General features: G+C 38.7%; 1 protein-coding gene and 1 pseudogene across 6 annotated transcripts in view; both read left to right on the top strand.

Moving 5' to 3' along the window:
- Nucleotides 1-21,353, top strand: part of LOC138321758 (synaptotagmin-1-like) — a 176,165-nt gene that overhangs the window by 84,880 nt on the left and 69,932 nt on the right. The window lies entirely within an intron of this gene.
- LOC138322017 (uncharacterized) lies at nt 3,720-6,717 on the top strand (annotated as a pseudogene).

Genomic DNA, 21,353 nt, shown 5'->3' on the forward strand with positions numbered 1-21,353 from the left:
TTTGTTTGTGTGATGTTTTGTATGATTGGAAAGAGATTTGTTTGTGTGATGTTTTGTATGATTGGAAAGTGATTTGTTTGTGTGATGTTTTGTATGATTGGAAAGAGATTTGTTTGTGTGTGTGTTTTTGTATGATTGGAAAGTGATTTCTTTGTGTGATGTTTTGTATGGTTCAGAAGTGATTTGTTTGTGTGATGTTTTGTATTATTGGAAAGTGATTTCTTTGTGTGATGTTTTGTATGATTGGAAAGAGATTTGTTTGTGTGACGTTTTGTATGATTGGAAAGAGATTTGTTTGTGTGATGTTTTGTATGATTGAGAAGTGATTTGTTTGTGTGATGTTTTGTATCGAGTGATTTGTTTGTGTGATGTTTTGTATTATTGAGAAGTGATTTGTTTGTGTGATGTTTTTTATCGAGTGATTTGTTTGTGTGATGTTTTGTATGGTTGAGAAGTGGTTTGTTTGGTGTAATATTTTGTATGGAGTAAATTATTTGTGTGAGTTGTTGTTTTATAATAGAAAAGTGATTTGTTGGTGTAATGTTTTTGTATGCATGATAAGTTATTTGTTTTGGGAGATATTTGTGTTATGATAGGGAAGTGGATTTGTTTGTGTTAATGTTTAGTATGATTGAAAAGTGGTTCCTTTTAATTTTCTGGAGGAAAGTTCGTGACTGAAACAGTTATTGATTTTTTATCTATTTTGACAAATCGTCGAACAAAATTACAAAATGACATCATTCAACCTTCTCTTGCTTGAAACATTAATGTTTTTTTTTTTAAATTTTAACTGATAAACGGATCAAATAAACTGACTCATCCAATCTGGTGAGAGCCGAAGATTGTTCATTGACGATATTCATCTCAGTAGTAGTAAACACAGAAATTAGTCAGCCTTTCATAAAGAACCATGACAATTTTAGCTGTATTGTACCGGCCAAAAAACTGATACTTTTCTACTATAGTACAGGTAGAAATAATTGGCTATTATGGCTAACATGAAATTGCATTTTTACAATTTGTCATCACTTTAACTCAACTTATTCATTGTGTCAGCTCATCTGGTACATGGTAACATTAAGGGCGTAAAGACTGAGTTACTAAGGTATTATGCATATTAATGATGTGTTGTAACGGGTACCTGATCAATTGCTTCATGATTTACATGGGATCTCAGCGCCATTTAAAAGTTCATTGGTACATGTGTAATAGTTTTACATTTTTTTGCACATTAACATGTATGTCTATACTATGGAACGATGTTTATAAAATAGTTTTTGTTTGTTGTTCATACAAAATAGCAGAGATATTGTTGCGCATTAAATTGGCAATTTTTTCATTAAAATTAAATTCTCAAAACCGTTGTTGGTAAATTCTGTAGATCTGGAAACCACTGAGACGCGCAGTGTTTCTAGCGTGTTAATAACCACATATTAAATTTTACAGAACATGTTTATATAAAAAAACATCAGCTTCATTTTACATTATATCGTACATAATATTTGAGATTTCATTTATAGATATAGTATAATCTCAATACCCCAACTTAGGCATTGATCCGTTCTTACATGTATACTTCACAAAATGTATATAATTTATCCTCCATCTATGTTTAGCATTTAGTGTATGTTGAAATATGTTTCTTATAACAGTATAATTTTGTAAACAGACTAAATGTCAATTGTAAACAATTTGAAGTTTGAAAGTCCAGAGACACGACGGTAGTGTAATCCATTCAGTTGAGTTTATTGCATCAGTTCCATTAAAGTGCAATTTAAAATGACAATCTTTTTAAACTTAAAAAACATTTAATAGACAACATCAACTAAACCACAATTATGGGCACTGTCTAGACCCAGTGGATAGCTAATTCGACAAGTTTGTCGGAATTTTACACATTTTTCACCTAAGATATTATCTTAACATTTGCATAAAGCAATAGATGCAAGAACTTGATATGGTAATAAATATATTCTTGAACGGGTTTATAAAGCTCCATAAATGTTCGTTTACTTTCGACCGTTATCGTTCAGTCTGTACAAATAGTTCTATTTGATGCGAACAGAGAAAATGTATTAAAGTGATCGTCTGATCGATAACATGACTATTTTGCTGGATGGAAATCGACGCAAAGTTAGTAGGTCAATGTCTACGATTTTGAGTCGGAATCCAGATGAGACGTTCTGTTTTAAAATGATCCCATTTAAAAAAATTTTGAAACACAGCGATCATCAATGTATTACTGTACGTTTATCTTTCAAACAGTGGGTTAAACTTGAATTTATATTAAAAAAAAAAAAACTCAAGATATTGACAACGGGCGAACCCAGTCGTCCCACTCCCTGAATGCTGAGCGCTAAGCAGGAGCAGAAACTACCACTTTTATATAGACTTTGGTGTGTCTCGGCCAGGGGACAGAACCCAGAGCCTTCCTCACAGGGGCGAACGCTCAACTCAAGGCCAAAAGTGAGGCGGTGCCAAGGGAGGCATTAGGAAAGATAAAGTCAGATAGGAAGAAAGAAGAGAAAAAATAAGATCCTAAATTTAGTCGCCTTTTACGATCATGCAATAGGGGCAGCAGGATCAATTCTAACACCCTACCTGCAGGGCTGATTTTTTTCTCCGTCTGTCCGATATTTTTGGAAACTTTCTTCTACCTTTACACCACTTTTTATTAAGTTGCAGCACTGAAGTTTTTAATTATAAAAGTGAAAAAAATAATCTTTTTAACGTGAACCCGTAAAAAATTAGGCTCGAAAGATGCCGAATCATCCCGAACTCTTCCAAACATCGTCGCGACAATCTCGAAGTAACACGAGAGTTGTGAAACTAAGAGAAATGTCAACAGATTTTCGTAAATCAAAACACGTTGTCGACCTCAAGCAGACTCTATCTACAAAAAAAATTAATGCTCTCACACATTACAATTTTTTTTTGATACACACAATATTGAATAACGGCATTGTGTGAATTAGATGTTTCAAATACTCGCTCTGTGGACATAAACGAGCACGATTTGCTCATATTAGCCAGAAGGAAAACGTTAACAATCACGTGTGCCCTTACGCTAGTTACGTGGATCACCACGTGCAGGACGTGTGGACGTCAGTCACGTGATACGATTCAGAATTCCGACAAAACCCGAAGGTACTGAATATGGCGGAGATTGAATGCGATTTATTCAAAACAAGGAATATATGATCCCTAGATTTCGGCTCTTTTATAGACAGACATATGGTTTTGGGGCGCTTAACCATCAGCGTGTCCATATTCAAATGTCAAATGTTAAAACGACATACCGTTACAGTGAAAATTACAAGAAGTACACCTTTAAGGCTGTTTATAAAATAGTGCCAGTTGCCGTTTATTAATAATACCCGTCATATCCCATACAATAATTATATATAATTTGTTAAATGTTAAACTCACAACTTACGTCAAATAGCTATCTTTGGTTCATAAAAGCTCAAAATCAAGCACACCACTATATAATTTTATTACATTTTAACCTTTGGTATCACCAAAGAAGATCTTTAATTAAGGTCGTTTATAAAATAGTGCCACCTGCCGTTTATTAATAATACCTGTCATATCCCATACAAGAATTGTTTGAATGTTAAACTCCTGCATATATTTATGAATTAATGTTGTAGGGGGGACTCTCGTCGTTTTAACTGTTTCTTCAAATGGTCATGGTGAGATGTCATCTGTGTTTTATCATGGGCAATTCTGTTTTGGGCCACATCGTGTCTGATATGAGACCACAGAAGGAATCCTCACACAGGTGGGTACAATTGTCGGTGAAGCATACCGGCAAAATAGTCACCCGAAAACAGCGTGCACTTCATAGGATATATAATTTTAAACAAGTCACAGAAAACTTCTAGGAAATCATGCTAATTCCTTAATGATGCGTTTTCTGGAGCAAATTGATACTGGGTTGATGTGTTTGTAATATTCTTTTTTATTCCTTGCCGGTAAAACTGGAGGGACTATAGTGTTTGTTCCCGTCTGTCCGTCCGTCCGTCCGTCCGTCCGTCCGATTGGCTATCCGTATGATAACTTTGACGGATTTTTTGACAAAATGTTTAGAATTTGAATAAAAAAAACCAGCGTGGGATTTAATTTAGGGTTAGAAGGTCAAAAAAAGGTCACTGTTACTGAAAATCAGATTGATTCAAAAATATTAGCAGATAACTTGAGAAAAATAAAGGTACATTATTTTGATCAAACTTCATAACAAAGGCAGCATATTGAAAAATAGCTTGGGATTGAATTTGAAGTCAAAAGGTCACTTCGCTACTCCAAAATTTTGTTTCAAAAGTTACTGACCATAACTTGAGAAATAATAATTTGGATATTTTATGAAACTTCATACAATGAAAGCCAATGAGGAAATAGAGCTTAAGGTCCAAAGGTCAACAACAAAGAGTCTCTATTACTAAAAATAGATTGTTTCATAATTTTAGCTTCGGAAATACTTGTGTCACACATAGACAGAATTTATGTTCAATCAACTTCATACAATGATCAACAAAACCTAAAACAATAATAACTTGGCATAGATTAGAAAATCTAATTGACGGTAGGGGATGTGTGTTGCTTGCAACCCTTACTGTAAGCTTCTTCATTTTACATTCGTTGTACGATATTCTATTTCTTTTGTCCATACACTGTTGTCAGTAACTTGATCCGGCATTGACGTCTTGTGAAATGTGATAATTCCAATTTAACCCAGTTTTGTTAATGTGATGACCCAAATCTAATCTAGATTTGTTTTGGTTTTATCATGATCCAGATTCGACCTTGATTTGAATGTTTAATGCGAAATAGGTAAGAATTTAGATTGCTAGAGGAATTTCTGAGCTGGTACAGGGTAACATTAAGTGAATGGAATATATCTGGGGTTATTTTTCGTAATTTAAATGGGTTTTTTGAAATCATGTTACTGTAAGTTGTCTATTTTTATATTAATATAGGAGGAATTTGGCATATCTGGCAACTAACTTCCATGTGTTTTATGGGAGAAACGAAGATGATTTTTTAGGGAGCCATTTACAAGTGGACTACCGGATATAAAGAAACTCGGACTGGAATTGGTGTCTATTAAATTAACCACACGGCATTTACAATACTCGTACGTTAGACGTTATTGACAAAGATCTGGTAAACCAAATCTACATGTGTTCTGCCCGGATTGTTTATGCTTTACAACCAATCGCCATTTAAAGTTCAAATTCTAGTTTAGGGTTTGTGACAGTGGACACCTAAAACAACCTTCATTAGATTAAGATTATTTTATAGGTAAATCTAAAAACATTCCAATAATTCATCAGTATTGACTACAATAAGCAGTTATAGAAACCTGGTCTTTGTGTTTGCACCATATCATTGACATATTTTGGAAGATTTGGTTTTTTACTTCATAATATACTTTATAATTTATACTTTTATAATAACGGCATAGTTGGTATATTTTTGTTATTACTCCAAAACACATATTTACTACAGGAATATTTATATTACGTATTTAACACATTGTGAACAATACAATGTTATCGTTATAATTTTTACTATTGAGATAAAGTAATACAGAAAACAAGATACAAAACTGTAAACATGCAGAAAATACAACAAAATGTAATTTAAAAATAGCTTGCAAGAGATAACAATACAAATTTAAACTGCTTAATACACAAACGCTTTTAAAGACCGAGATGCAGATACTTTAAATCAAACAATGCATTATTGTATTCCACACAGGTTTTACTTAACAGGGAGCATGATTTACAATAAATCTGATTCCTGACGTTGCCAGGGATCTAAATCGGAACCTCTGGATTACTAGTTTGACGCTAAATCGATCGAGATAAATTCTCTCTAGCCGAGCGGTATATTGCGGCCAGTATTGACCAGGGTTACACTTATAAGAATATAAAAGACCTTCATTGTGTACCATACAGATACTCCAGTTTAGCAAATATAGCACAGTATGGATTTTTTTTTTCATTATGACATGACATTACACAAATGAACTTACCACCTAATAGTGTATGATACCACCTAAAGTGTATACCTTACTATAGATATGACATAGACGACAAAAACAATTTTGACTATGGCGGTATTTGGTTATACCAGGTATATTATTTTGAATTATAAGTGCATGGTAAGTTGTCATTTAACATATATACCATGTACTATTTAACGAAAATACGACATTACATGTTTAAAACAATCATGAAAATAGAAGCAAATAAGCAGCTTTTGTCACCACAAATGTACAGATAAGTATTGACAGCATGCAATTTGACAGGATATGCACTAAATGCAGAAAAAATGAGAAAAATAATCAGTTCACCATAAAACTATACACTCTGTATTTACTAAGACAAACAGATTATCGTATTTTATTATGAAGATGATGTTAAATGAACTATGTGATGTGTTCAGTCATTGCAATTATAATTATTTTATTTTAATGTTTTAACAGATACCACAGACAAGCTGAAATATTCCCAGATGATGGTTGCTATGGTGTTTCCATGGTTGCATCATGTTGTATACGGAGGATTGTCAAATTCAAGGTCCGAGAAGGAAAAAGAACAAATCATCACCCAATACTTTGACAGATTACAAACATACACCTACAATCATTCTGACTTCATACCGTACATTTTCTTTACAGAGGTAGTGATCAAAAGAAACAAAAAATAGGCACAGCAACTCATGTGCGGTAAATGTGATAAGTCTCATTTTACCGATTTTTTCCTTAATCCGAAATTCTATGCATATATGTGGTTGAAATTTATGCTATTGGCGACGATGATTATATATAAAAGACAGATTTTTTCCTACAATTACCAAATAGAAATTCTGCAAATGACTGCTGTTTTTCGTGGGCATTAACAATTAGAGTGCCAAGTATTTGAACTTTTCAGCCACGGCAAAGAATCACAGCGATCAAGTTGTGACATATTCCCAATTATCACATAGCTGGCCCGTCCAGCCACGACATAACCCATGTCAAAAAATATCGTAACACACATGTGTAAAAACACTATCATGACGTCACATGCAGATTTTTGACGTCATCATTTTGGTATGACGTCTGATGATTGTTTCAGTAGACTGAAACGTCACATTTGAGCCGGATTTCTACTGTTTTATATATAGTGACCAAATTTAAAGTTTTGCTTATATATCTATTAATAAAAGTTATGTGATAAATAGGATCTTGTACTCGTGGCTATGTGATATGGAATTTATCAAACTCGTTAAATAATTTGATTTGCCACTCGCCTAAAGGCTCGTGGCATTGAACTCGTTTGATAAATTCCATATTACATAGTCACGAATTAAAAGATCCTTTATTTATGACGTCATAGAACCCAGAACAAGTCTATAGACATTTCTCTGTACGTAAAAATATTGGCGTTGTCTGGGTTATCGTGAACTGCAACTTACAAATATAACTGTAATGTGGTCAAATGGAAACCATTTAGCTTTGTGTGTGACCACCATTGAACAATACTTCCGCTGTGGTACGAGCAGTCTGATTGCGAGTAGGAGATACTTGCGCATACCGGGTGAAGTGATCCGTAAGCACTAGTATGTTGGAATATCCTCCCTTTGACGTTTCCAACGTCAGATACAGACCAGCTCCTGTGGCTGTGTGGTGATAATGTTCTTCAATGGTGCACGCTTTGCTGTGGGTGTTTTTTCTCATAACACATATACAGCGCTTGCATGATATACTTATTCAGAAACTGATTTGTGCATTTTATGTGTCTTCTAAATGTGAAACTTGTAAACATCTTGTTGATAACTTTGAAATTCAATTTTATTTAAAGAAGCCTTTGAATTCTAAAACTAAACAAATAGTGCGTAAATATTGCATGCAAGCCCTCTCTCTGCATATTGAAGCTGGCTGTCATAACGCCGTTCCCAGAGGCGATAGACTTTGTACTGTTGTGACAAAAATGATGTAGAAGATGAAATGCATTTTGTATTACTATATCCTGCTTATTCTGAGTTACGTAAAAAGCAAAGTGTATATAAATTAATTATGTCATTTTCATCTAAAAATGTAAAGAAATTAAATTTGCTGGGGAAATATTTGATCCAGGCAACAGAAAAAAGGAAAATTCTCATTAATCTGCAGTAGTATATCATACTCATATATTAGTCAATTTGTTTAATTTGTTATGAAGTATATCGGAATTATCCTCCTCAATCTTGAAACATAACAATGAATATTGTATTATGTATTTATGTATTTAATAAACTTATATGCTGTATTGAATTTGGAAAATAAAAAAACTTGAAAATTTGAGCTGGATTCCATCTCTTGTAATGCCCGCTGAGCCGGACACATGTCGCGGCGCTGAGGGTGTGTTCCCGCTACGCCTACATTCTATAATAATAGGTAAAAAGATCAAAGAAAGTGTAAATATAGTCTGTGTCCAGTTTCTTACTGCTTGCAATATAATTTTATAACACAATTCTTACGGGCAGTATAGTGATTTTTTCCTGCAAAAATATTTTTACGGCATCGTAATCTTCCTATCAAAATTTATACATGTAAATATAAAATATCATGTTGTATGCTTTCGATTGTAAGGTTTGTATGCCTGTTAAAATTCTATAATAAAATTTGAGGTTTTTCAATGTAAAACCAATTTTTCATGATGTAATACTTACCATAACTTTAGTATGCAAATACGCTAGCTACCTACGAAAACCACCATCTTTGTAGCGCCCCAACAAACATAAAGAATTTGAGAATGAACCCGTCTCCCTTAACCGTACCTCATCTCGTACTCCGACGAGAGTAACATAGAGTAAAGGGGAAGGTCTCCCCCCATCCACAAAAAAAACCCTTTATGGAGCCACAGGGGCAAAATGGCTGAGGAGTAAAGGGGAGGAAACAGAAGGGTGGGACTCCATAAAGTTATGGTAAGTATAACATCATGAAAATTGGTGTTTTACATTGAAAAAACCTCAATTTCAATTTCAGTACTACGTTACCCATAACTTTAGTATGCGAATTCGTCTTAATAATATCCGTAGTGGAGAGTCCGAAGCCAGGCAAAGCCCAATCAAACGTCAAATCCAGGAGACAAAGCCCCAGTAGGGAGAATAAAAAGGGGTATCCAGGAACCCCCCGAAGGAAAGGGATAAAAAATGGAATACCTCCCAGAGAAAAGAGGAGTACCATCGTGATGCCTGCCCCCAATACAGTTAAAAACCCAAAATAAATACCATGTCTATGGCGGAGGAACAGTCACAGACTGAGCCGCCACAACTGGACCCAAGGAAAACAGTCCCTCAGAATGAGAGGACAGGGACCGGAGGTAAAAAGTCATAGTGAAAGTAGACTGAACCACGGCGTCCAAAAGGCAGCAGACATGATGTCCTGGAATGAGGACCCATTTAGGAGAGCCAAAGAAGCTGCAAGGGCTCTTTAACCTCATGAGCCCTCCCACCTTAGTCATTTCGCCCGAGATAGATCATTAGATAGCTCCATAAGCAATCTTGATCACCTGACATATCCATCTGGAAATGGATTGGGAGGAGATATCCTGCTGACCCCTGTTAATGGGCAAGAATAGACGAGATCGAGTACCTCGCCCCCCCCCCCCGGAGGTACCTCTTTATCAGTAAGCACCCCCCCTCTCTCGTAAAACCTAATCGGCCCCCCGCCCCCCCCCCCCCCCCTGCACCCCTCGACACCCTCGCCCCCCCCCCCCCGCCCCCGGGCTAGGTTTAAAAATCACAGCAACTGACGTAGATCATTCTCCTCAGACTCAACAGATAGACTCGTCAAGGAAGGAATCCTAATGGAGGATCGGCGAAAAAAAACTCAGGAACCTGATTCTGTTGCCAAAAAGGCAAGGATCAGTGAGAAGGGTAACGGGCAGAGCTATCTCTGGCCCAATAGAAGGCACGAAGAGTGAACAGACATACAAACGCATGGATATCACTCCTCGTACCTACGGGGCCTGAGGCAAGGGCAATCAGGAAGACAGTCTTCAAAAGTAATAAAAACTTTAGGGAGACAGACCCCAAAGGCTCATAAGGAGCCCCCTTCAGTGACTCTAACACAAGAGCTAGGTTCCACTGTGAGGAACTAACTGCCGTACCCTAGGCCTGTCCAGTGACTGAAGCCCCTAATCCAAAGCAGACAACGAGGTGGAAGAACCTACCTCTCGCCTATCATGAAAAGACAGTACACTGGCAATAGCCGTTGCGTATCCCGCAATAGTACCGGAGAGAAGGCGAGATTTTCCGTTCCCTAAATAAACTAGAGAAGGAAATCTGCAATCAGCTGACAGAAGCCTTGATCGATCAATCTTCCTGCCGATACACCAATCACAGAAGATCTTCCCAGCGTGACTGGTAGACGGCAGAAGAGAAGAACCTAATTGATCGGGCGATGCGGGCTGACACGTCCGAAGAAAAGAAAGCCTGCCTGAGCGCGAGGCCTCCTGAGATAGCTTCCAACGCGTGAAGGTGGAGGATCGTCGGTGGGACGGTGAATGCATCGTACGTGACCGAGGAGCTGGCGCAGGAGATTGGATCTGAGGTGGAAGAACCATAGGAACATCCACCAGAAACGACAATGAGCTAGCTCTCCGGAAACCATGGTTTCTTGTCTCAGGGCACAGGGGCGCTATCATAAGGAGGGAGCAATGATGCGTCCGAAACTTCTGTAGAACCCTGCCCACCATAGTTGAATGTGAGGGAATGCATAAGCCTCGCATTATCCCCCCGGCCCACTCCAGTGAGATAGCGCAGTTCCACAGCCCAAGCCCCAATTGGTCTGAGGGCACCGGAGAGACAAGGTTGGCAGCTGATTGTTCAGGCAGGGAAAGTGGCGAAAAGTCTATAAGAGGCCTCGTCCCACCACACTGACAAATGGAACATGGCCCTCCTGCCCTCGAAGATGTGAGGGATTTAGTTGCCATTCTGTCAGAACCCGGCTGGCGGCGCCTGGAGAGAGTATCCGCCAGAACATTCAACCTGCCTGGAAGATGCTTGACTAGAATAGTCAACTGCATTTCCTGACAGAGAAGAAGAACACGGATAGCGAGGGCACAAAGGACGTGGGACCTTGTCCCCCCCTGTCTCTCCAGATACGCGACAACTGTAGAGTTGTCCGTAGCCACACAAACCACCTTGGAATGCAGAATCTTTCGAAAAGCCTGCAAAGCCAACAGAACAGCCCTCATCTCCCAGCACATTGATGTGCTCGGAGAGCTGATCCCCAGACCATTCCCCCGACCGGCAATGGCCATCGAGGTAAGCCCCCCAACCTGTCATGGACGCGTCCGTGAACAAGGTCATGGTGGGAGCTGGCTTGGACAACGGAACCCCCTGTAAAACATTGTCTTTGAGAGTCCACCACCGTGCAAACTCCTTCACGGACTGGTTGAGAGGAAGCCAAGCCCTCCCTTTATTCCCTACTGGCAGGAACCCAGTTCGGCGAGGACCTTAAATCTGGAAATCATGTGAAGTCATTACCCAAGGTGACTAATCCAGGCTCCTGGTCAGTACCTTAATCAAATCATACCACACGCACCTGGTGTGACCAACTTCATTCAGAGCAAGATCCTGGTCAGTACCTTCTCAAATCATACACATTACCGGGACATTAAAGTCCAGGCTCCTGGTCAGTACCTTAATCAAATCATACACAGGTCAAGGCTGCCTGAACCGTGGTCAGTACCTTAATAGCAAATCATCACAGACCGTGACTGCAGATCAGACTCCTGGTCAGTAGTAATCGGAAATCATCAAATCATACACGATTACAGGACCGATGACAAAGGGTTCCATGGTCACCTTAAAATCAAACACACATTAGCAGAGGCATCTAGATCCCTGGTCAGTACCTTAATATCAAATATAACATTAAACCGGACTGAATCAGTTCCTTAATATCAAATTTACTGTTGACATTATGGGATGTCCAGGCTTAACCTTAAATATCAAATCATACACATTACCAGGTGACATTAAGTCCAGGTTCCTGGTACGTACCTTATAATATCAAATCCTACACATTATCTGCTGACATTAAGTCCAGGTTCTGGTATTACATTAATATCAAATATACACATTTACCGTGACAATTAAGTCTCATGTTCCTGGTAAGTACCTTAATAACACATCATCCACATTATCGTGGATCTGAAGTCCATGATCGCTGAGTAAGTACTTTAATATCAAATCCTACACAGTTACCGTTAAGCACTAAGTCCAGGTTCCAGGTAAGTATCTTTACATATCAAATAAAACACATGACCGGTGACATTAATCCCAGCTTCCCTGGTCAGTCACCTTAAATATCCAAATCATACACATTATCGCTAGCACATTAAATCCATGTTCCTGGTAAGTACATTAAGTCAAATCATACACATTCCGGTGGATCAAAAAATCATACACCATACCGCGAGGACATTAAGTCCATGATTCATGGTCCGCGAGCAGCGAGAGAATATCAAATCATAATCATGACCGGAACAGTTCAGACTCTGGTCTGTACCATCTAATACATCCAGGCATACACATAGCCCGAGCTGACAGGTTCAGAACTCCTGGTCCAGTACCGTAATATCAGATCATCCACATAACCGATGTAATATGAAGTTCAGACATCCTGGTCCAGTACCGTAATATCAAATCATAATGACCTTACTCGATGACATAAAATCTAATCGGTCCTGGTCAGTACCTAATCTACAGCAAATGTAATAAAGTCACAACACAATTAACGAGTGCGTCTTAAAGTCCATGAGCACTCTGGTACCAGTACCTTTAATAACTCGCAACAATGATACTCCATTACCGTTAACATTACGTCACAGGCACCTGGTCAGTACCTTTATATGAAATCAGTACACATATCCCAGTGACAGGTATACCAAGACTCTGGGTCATTACCTTACTAACAAATCATATTATACAATTGCCAGTGGACATTAGGTTCAGGATCCTGGTTCAAAACAAAAAAACAAAAAAATATCATAATATCTAACCATAACACATTACCGGGTGAGCAAGTCCCGACCTCCCTTGTCAGTATCTAAATAAGAGCGCAGATCACATACACATTACCGGTCGAACAGGTAAAAGACCAGGCTCCTGTGGTCAATATCTTATAACAGCAAATCATATACAAAACCAGTTACAGGTTTCAGCTCCTGGCCGATAACAGTACCGTTAATATCAAAATTATACACGGTAACCTGCCTGACAGGTTTCAGATCTCTGGGTCAGTACCCGTTAATATCAAATCACTAATACATTACCAGATGACAGGATCAGCACACACTAGGTCCTAAACTTAACATCAAATCCATACACATAACCGATGAGAAATCTGTTCTCCTGTCCAGTACCTAAGTTACCACAAAAATATCAAATCACTAATACAATTACCGAGTGACAAATCTAGTCCCTCCTGGTCCCCATTACCTAAAATACTCAATGTATAAATTCAAACACAAAATCCGGTGACTTAAAGTCCATGCTCCTGGTCAGAAACCTTAATAATGAAATTGATACAACATATTCCGGATGACATTCTACGTCCATGTCCCTGTGTCATGCCTACCGTAATATCAAATGAATACCATATTTCCAGATGACCATTAACGTTCAGTCTCACTGGTGAGATACCTTAATAAGACTCAATGATACACATTGTCCGAGGTGACATTAGTCCAGGAGACTTGTTCCTTACATTACATATCAAATCATACACTATACAGTGACAAGACAGGGCAACCTGTTCAGGTAACTAAATATCAAATTTATACACATTACCAGTGACAGGTCAAGGCAAACTGGTCCATTACCTTAACATCACATCATACATACCTAACTCGTAGATATAAAGTTCCAAGGCTCCTGTTCAGTAAACTAAATAACACATTATAACACTTTTTACCGTGGTCTCTGAGGTCCAAGGCACCTGGACAAGTACCTATAACATCCAATCATATACATTACCAGTGCGAGACATTAACATCCATGTTCCTGTTCCATTACCAACATAACAGAGCAAATTATACACATTTCCGGTGGCCTATGAAGTCCAGTTTCCCTCGGTTAGTACCGAGAGAAAATCAAAACACATAAACATTCCCAGTTGCCATTAAGTTCCAGGCTCCTGGTCACCTACCTTTATATCAAATCATACACATATACCCGTTTGTTATCAAGTCCAAGGCTCCATGGTCGTACCTTAATATCCAAATATCAATCCATAACACATTACCGGTGACAACAAAAGTCCAGGTTTCCTGGTCAGTACCTTAATAACTAAAATGGATACACATTACCGGAGACATTAAGTCCAGGTTCCTGGGTCCAGTACACTTAATATCAAATCATACACATTACCAGGTGCCATGTAAGTTCCTGGCTCCTGGTCAGTAACACTTAATTTATAAATCATACACATTACACGGTGACATAAAAGTCCAGGCCTCCTTGTCAGTACCGTTATATCAAATCAAACACATTACCGGTGTACGTCCTGAAGTATTCCCAGGCTCCTGGTCAGTATCTAATATCAAATTCATACACCGTACTCGAGTGCCATAAGTACCAGGCTCCTGGTCATACCTTAATATCAAATCAATCACACATTACCGGTGGTACATTGGAATCCAGGCTCCTGTCAGTACCTTAATATCAAATACATGACACATTACCGGTGACATTAAGTCCAGGTATACTTGTCAGATACCTTAATATCAAATCATACACATTACCGGTGACATTAGAGTCTAGGGGATTCCTGGTCAGTACCTTAATATCAAAATCATACACATTACCGATTGACATTAAGTCCAGGCTCCTGGTCAGTACCTTTTATATCAATAATCACGTCCACATTACCGTGTTATGAAAAGTCCAGGCTCCTGGTCAGATACCTTAATATCAAATCATACACCTTACTCGTGACAATAAAGTCCAAGCTCCTGGTCAGGAACCATAATATCACATCATACACATTATCGGTGACTTAAGTCCAGGCCTCCTGGTCAGTACCTTAATATCAAAATCATACACATTACCGTTGACATAAAGTCCAGGTTCCTGTCAGTACCTTATTATCAAATCCAGAAACATTAACAGTCAGTTGGGGCATGATAGCATATCCCTAGGGCTCATGGTCAAGTGCCTTCATAATCAACATGGATTACACTGGCTATACCTCGTGAGAAAAGTCAGAAAATCACTGGTCAGTCCTTGGCTGTAATTATATCAAATCATACACATTACCGTGTTCTGAAGTCCAGGATCCTGGTCAGTACCTTAATATCAAATATTCTTTATCACCTTACATTACCGTGAAAATCATAGTCCATGGTTCTACTCCTGTTTCAGTACCATTATATATCAAATCATAACACATTCCGGTGTCCTAAAGTCCCAGGACTCCTGGTCAGTACCTTTTTATCAAATCATACACATTACCAGATGACATAAAGTCCAGGGCTCCTGGTCAATATCTTTATATCAAATCATATACACATTTGTACAGGAAATGACAGGCTTCCGGTCAGTAACAGACTCCTGCGTCATATACATTATCAGTGACAAGTCCAGATTTCTGGTCTTACCTTTATATCAAATCAGACACATACCCTGACAGGTTCAGGTCAGGTCAGTACCGTAATATATCAAAATCATATACATTTCCGATGACATAAAAGTCTAGGCTCCTGGTTCCAATATCTAAATATCAAATCATACACATTACCGGTGACATTTAGTCCCAGAACTCCTGGTCAGTACCTTAATATCAAATCATACACATTTTACCGGTGACAAGAACGTTCCAGGTTCCTGGTCAGTATACTTAATATCAAATAATACACATTGAAAACCGGTGATATTAAGAAGCCAGGCTCCTGGTCAGTACCTTAATATCAAATCATACACACTTACTCCGGTGACATTAAGTCCAAGTTACCGGTCAGTACCTTTATTATCAAATCATACACATTACCGGAGGATCATTAAGTTCCAGGTTCCTGTGTCAATATCATAATATCAAATCATACACATTACCGGTGACAAAGTCCAGGCTCCTGGTCAGTAACCTTAATACCACAATGTTCAAATCATACACATTACCGGTGGACTTAACAGTCCAGGCTAAACTGGTCAGTACCTTAAATATCAAATCATACACATTACACGAGTGGACATTAAAGTCCAGGCTCCTGGTCAGTACCTTGAATTTCAAATCATACACATTAGCCGGTGGTGACATTAAGTCCCTGGTCCTGTACCTACAGTACAGTTTATATCCAAATCATACACATTACCGGTTAGACATTAAGTCCAGGATCCTGGTCAGTACCCTTAATATCAAATCATACACATTACCGGTGACATAAAAGTCCAGGCTCCTGGTCAGAACCTAAAAAATAGTCAAATCATACACATTTACCGAAGTGACAGGTATCAGACTCCTGGGTCAGTACCTTAATATCAAATCATAGTCACATTACCGATGTGACAAGTCGCAGGCTCCTTGTCAGTACCTTAATATCAAATCATACACATTACACGTATTACGATAAAGTTCAGGCTCCTGGTCAGTACACTTAATATCAAATCATACACATTACCGGGTGACGAGTTCAGTCCAGGCTCCTGGTCAGTACCTTAATATCAAATCATACACATTACCGGCTGATTAAGTTCAGGTCTCCTGGTCACGTACCTAAATACACAATCCAAATCATACACATTACCGGTGACAATAAGTCCAGACATCCTGGTCAGTACACGTATATCAAATCATACACATTTACCGATGGACATAAAGTCCAGGCTCCTGGTCAATATTCTTAATATCAAATCATACACATTTACCTGTGACGCAGGTCCAGACTTCTGGTCAGTACCTTAATATCAAATCATACACATTACCGGTGACAGGTTCAGACTCCTGGTCAGTACCTTAATATCAAATCACTCACACATTACCAGTGACAAGTCCCAGGCTCCTGGTCCAGTAACTAAATATCAAATTATAAACACATTACCGCATGACAAAGTCCAAGGCTCCTGGTCAGTACCTTAATATCAAATCACTTCACAATTAACCATTGACACTAAGTCCCAGAGCTCCTGGTCAATAGTACCATTACATATCAAATCATACACCATTACTTTCCGGTGACATGGAAGTCCAGGCTCCTGGTCAGTACCTTAATATCAAATCATACACATTAACCAGTGACATTAAAGTCCAGGTTCCTGGTCAGTACCTTAATATCAAATTCATACACATTATCGGTGACATTAAATCCAGGCTCCTGGTCAGCTAACCTAAATATCAAAATGTATCAAGTCACACATTACCGGTGACATTGAAGTCCAGGCTCCTGGTCAGTACCTTAATATCGAAATCATACTCACATTACCGTGACATATTAAGTCCAGCTTCCTGGTCAGTACCTTAATATCATAATCATACACATTACCGGTGACACTTAAAATCCAGTGCTCCTGGTCAGTACCTTAATATCAAATAATACACATTACCGTGTGAACACATTAAGTCCAGGTTCTCCTGGTCACGTAACCTTAATATCACAAATCAGTCACATTACCGGTGTTATTAAGTCCAGGCTCCTGGTCAGGTACCCTTAATATCAAATCATACACCTTACTCGTGACATAAAGTCCAAGCTCCTGGTCAGTACCATTATATCACATCATACACATTACCGGTGGTCTGAAGTCCAGGCTCCTGGTCAGTACCTTTTATATCAACCATCATACACATTACTCGGTGACATTAAATACCAGGCTTCCTGGTCAGTACCTTTAATATCAAATCATACACAATTTCCGGTGACATTAAGTCCAGGATCCTGGTAGCAGTACTTTATATCAAATGCACATACACATTACTCGGTGACATTCAAAAGTCCAGGCTCCTGGTCAGTACCTTAATATCAAATTATTGCAACATTACCCTGGTGACATTAAGTCCAGACTCCTGGTCAGTACACTTTAAATACCAAATCATACACATTACCGGTTGACAAGGTCCAGACTCCTGGTCAGTACCTTAATATCAAATTCATACACATTACCGATGACATAGGTCCAGGCTCCTGGTCAGTACCTTAATATCAAATCATACTATCATTACCGGTGACATTAAATCCAGGCTACCCTGGTCAATATCTCCTTAATATCAAACACATTACCGTGGTGACAGGTTTATACCTTAATTATCAAATTACCCGTGACGACAAGTCCAGCACTCCTGGTCAGTACCTTAATATCAAATCATACACATTACCGGTGACAGGTTCAGACTCCTGGTCAGTACCTTAAATATCAATTCATACACATTACCGGTGACAGGTTCAGACTCCTGGTCAGTACCTTAATATCAAATTATACACATTAATCGCGACATGACAAAGTCCAGGCTCCTGGTCAGTACCTTAATATCAAATCTATACACATTACCGGTGACATACAAGTCCAGGTTCCATGGTCAGTACCTTAATATCAAATCATATCACACATTACCGGTGACATAAAACGTCCAGGTTTTCCTGGTCAGTACATTAATATCAAATCATACACATTACCGGTGACATAAAGTCCAGACTCCTGGTCAGTACCCTTAATATCAATATCATACACATTACCGGGGGACATCATAAAGTCCAGGCTCCTGGTCAGTACCTTAATATCGAAATCATACACTTTTCCGATGACATTATTGTCCCAGGCTCCTGGTCAGTACCTTTATATCAAATCATTAAATTGCATTTACCAGTGACATTAAGTTCAGGGCTCCTGGTCAATATACTTAATATCAAATCATACACATTTACCGGTGACTTTAGTTCAGGCTCCTGGTCAGTAACCTTAATATCAAATCATACTCACATTAACGATGACAAGTTACAGTCTCCTGGTCTAGTACTTCGTCAAATACACGTTTACCACCATATCTGTAATATCAAAACACATTTACCGGTGACATTGTCCAGCTCTCCTGGTCAGTACCTTAATATCAAATCAATACACATTTACCGGTGACATAAAGTCCAGGCTCCTGGTCAGTACCTTAAATATCAAATCATACACATTACCAGTGACATTAAGTCCAGGCTCCTGGTCTGTACTTTAATATCAAATCATACACATTACCGGTGACATTAAGTCCAGGTTCCTGGTCGTCAGTAATCTAAATATAAAAATTATTTACACATTACCGGAGGACATTAAAGTTCAGGACTCCTGGTCACGTACCTTAATATCAAATCATACAGACACATTACCGGTTGACAGTCCAGACTCATGGTCAGTACCTTATATCAATATCAAATCATACACATTACCGGTGACACATAAAGTCCAGGCTCCTGGTCAGTACCTTAATATCAAATCATACACATTACCGGTGACTAAAGTCCAGGCTCCCTGGTCAGGTACCTTAATAATCAAATCAGTACACATTTCCGGTGACATTAAGTGGACAGGCTCCTGGTCAGTACCTTAATATCAAATCATACACATTACCAGTGAAATAAAGTCCCATGGCTCCTGGTCAGTACCTTAATATCAAATCATTACAACACATTACCGGTGACTGAAACGTCCAGGCTCCTGGGTCAGTACCATTAATATCAAATCATTACACATTACCGGTGAAAGTCCAGGCACCTGGTCAGTACCTTAACATCAAATCATACAACATTACCGGTGACATTAAGTCCAGGCTCCTGGTCAGTACCTTATATATCAAATCATATACACATTACCGGTGTACATAAAGTCCAGGATCCTGGTCAGTACCCCTAATATCAAATTATAACACACATTACGGTGACATAAAGTCCAGACTCCTGGTCAGTACCTTTAATATCAAATCATACACATTACCAAGTGACATTAAGTCCAGTCTCCTGGTCAGTACCTTAATATCAAATTCATATACACATTACCCGGTGACATTAAGTCCAGGCTCCTGGTCAGTACCTTAATATCAAATCATACACATTACCGGTGACAAGTCCAGAGGCTCCTGGTCAGTTACCTTTATATCAAATCATCACTTTACATTTACGATGACATAAAGTCCAGGCTCCTGGTCAGTACCTTAATATCAAATCATACACACTTACTCGTGACATAATGTCCAGGACTCCTGGTCAGTCAGTAACTTAATAATCAAATCATACACATTACCGGTGACAGAAGTCCCAGGGCTCCTGGTCAGTACCTTAATATTAAAAATCATACACATTACCGTTGACATTAAGTCCAGGCTCCTGGTCAGTACCTTAATATCAAATCATACACATTTACCGGTGACCATAAGTTCAGGCTCCTGGTCAGTACCTTAATATCAAATCATACACATTACCGGTGACAGTTACCAGGTCCAGGCTCCTGGTCAGTACCTTAATATCAAATCATACACATTACCGGTGACAGGCCAGGCTCCCTGGTCAGTATCTTGTTATATCAAATCATACACATTACTCGATGACATTAAAGTCCCAGGCTCCGGTCTGTACCATAATATCAAATCATACTACATTACCGGTGACAGAAGTTCAAGTCTCCTGGTCAGTACCTTAATATCAAATCATACACATTACCCGCTGACATTAATCCAGGCCTCCTGGTCAGTACCTTAATATCAAATCATACACATTACCGGTGTCATTGAAGTCCAGGCTTCTGGTCAGTACCTTATTATTCAAATCATACACATTCTACCCGGTGACATAAAGTCCAGGCTCCTGGTCAGTACCTTTAATATCAAATCATACACATTAACGGTGACAGGTCCAGACTTCCTTGCGTCAGTACCTTTATATCAAATCATACACATTACCGTGACATGAAGTCTCGCAGACTCCTGGTCAGTACCTTAAAAAAATATCAAATCAAACACATTACCTGATGACATTACTGGTCAGTACATTACGTACATTGCCAGACTAAATCTCCTGGTCATACAAAATTAATATCAAATCATACACATTACCGGTGACATTAAGTTCCCAGGCTCCTGGTCAGTACCTTAATATCAAATCATACACATTACCGGTGACATCTAGGTCCAGGCTCCTGGTCCAGTACCTTAATATCAAATCATACACATTTACCGAATGACATTTAAGTCCAGGCTCCTGGTCAGTACCTTAATATCAAATCATACACATTACCGGTGACATTAAGTCCGTCCAGGCTCCTGGTCAGTACCTTAATATCAAAATCATCATTGACACATTGCCGGTGACATTAAGTCCACAGCTCCTGGTCAGTACCTT

This window comes from Argopecten irradians, chromosome 4, assembly GCF_041381155.1.
Source record: "Argopecten irradians isolate NY chromosome 4, Ai_NY, whole genome shotgun sequence".
NCBI lineage: Eukaryota > Metazoa > Mollusca > Bivalvia > Pectinida > Pectinidae > Argopecten > Argopecten irradians.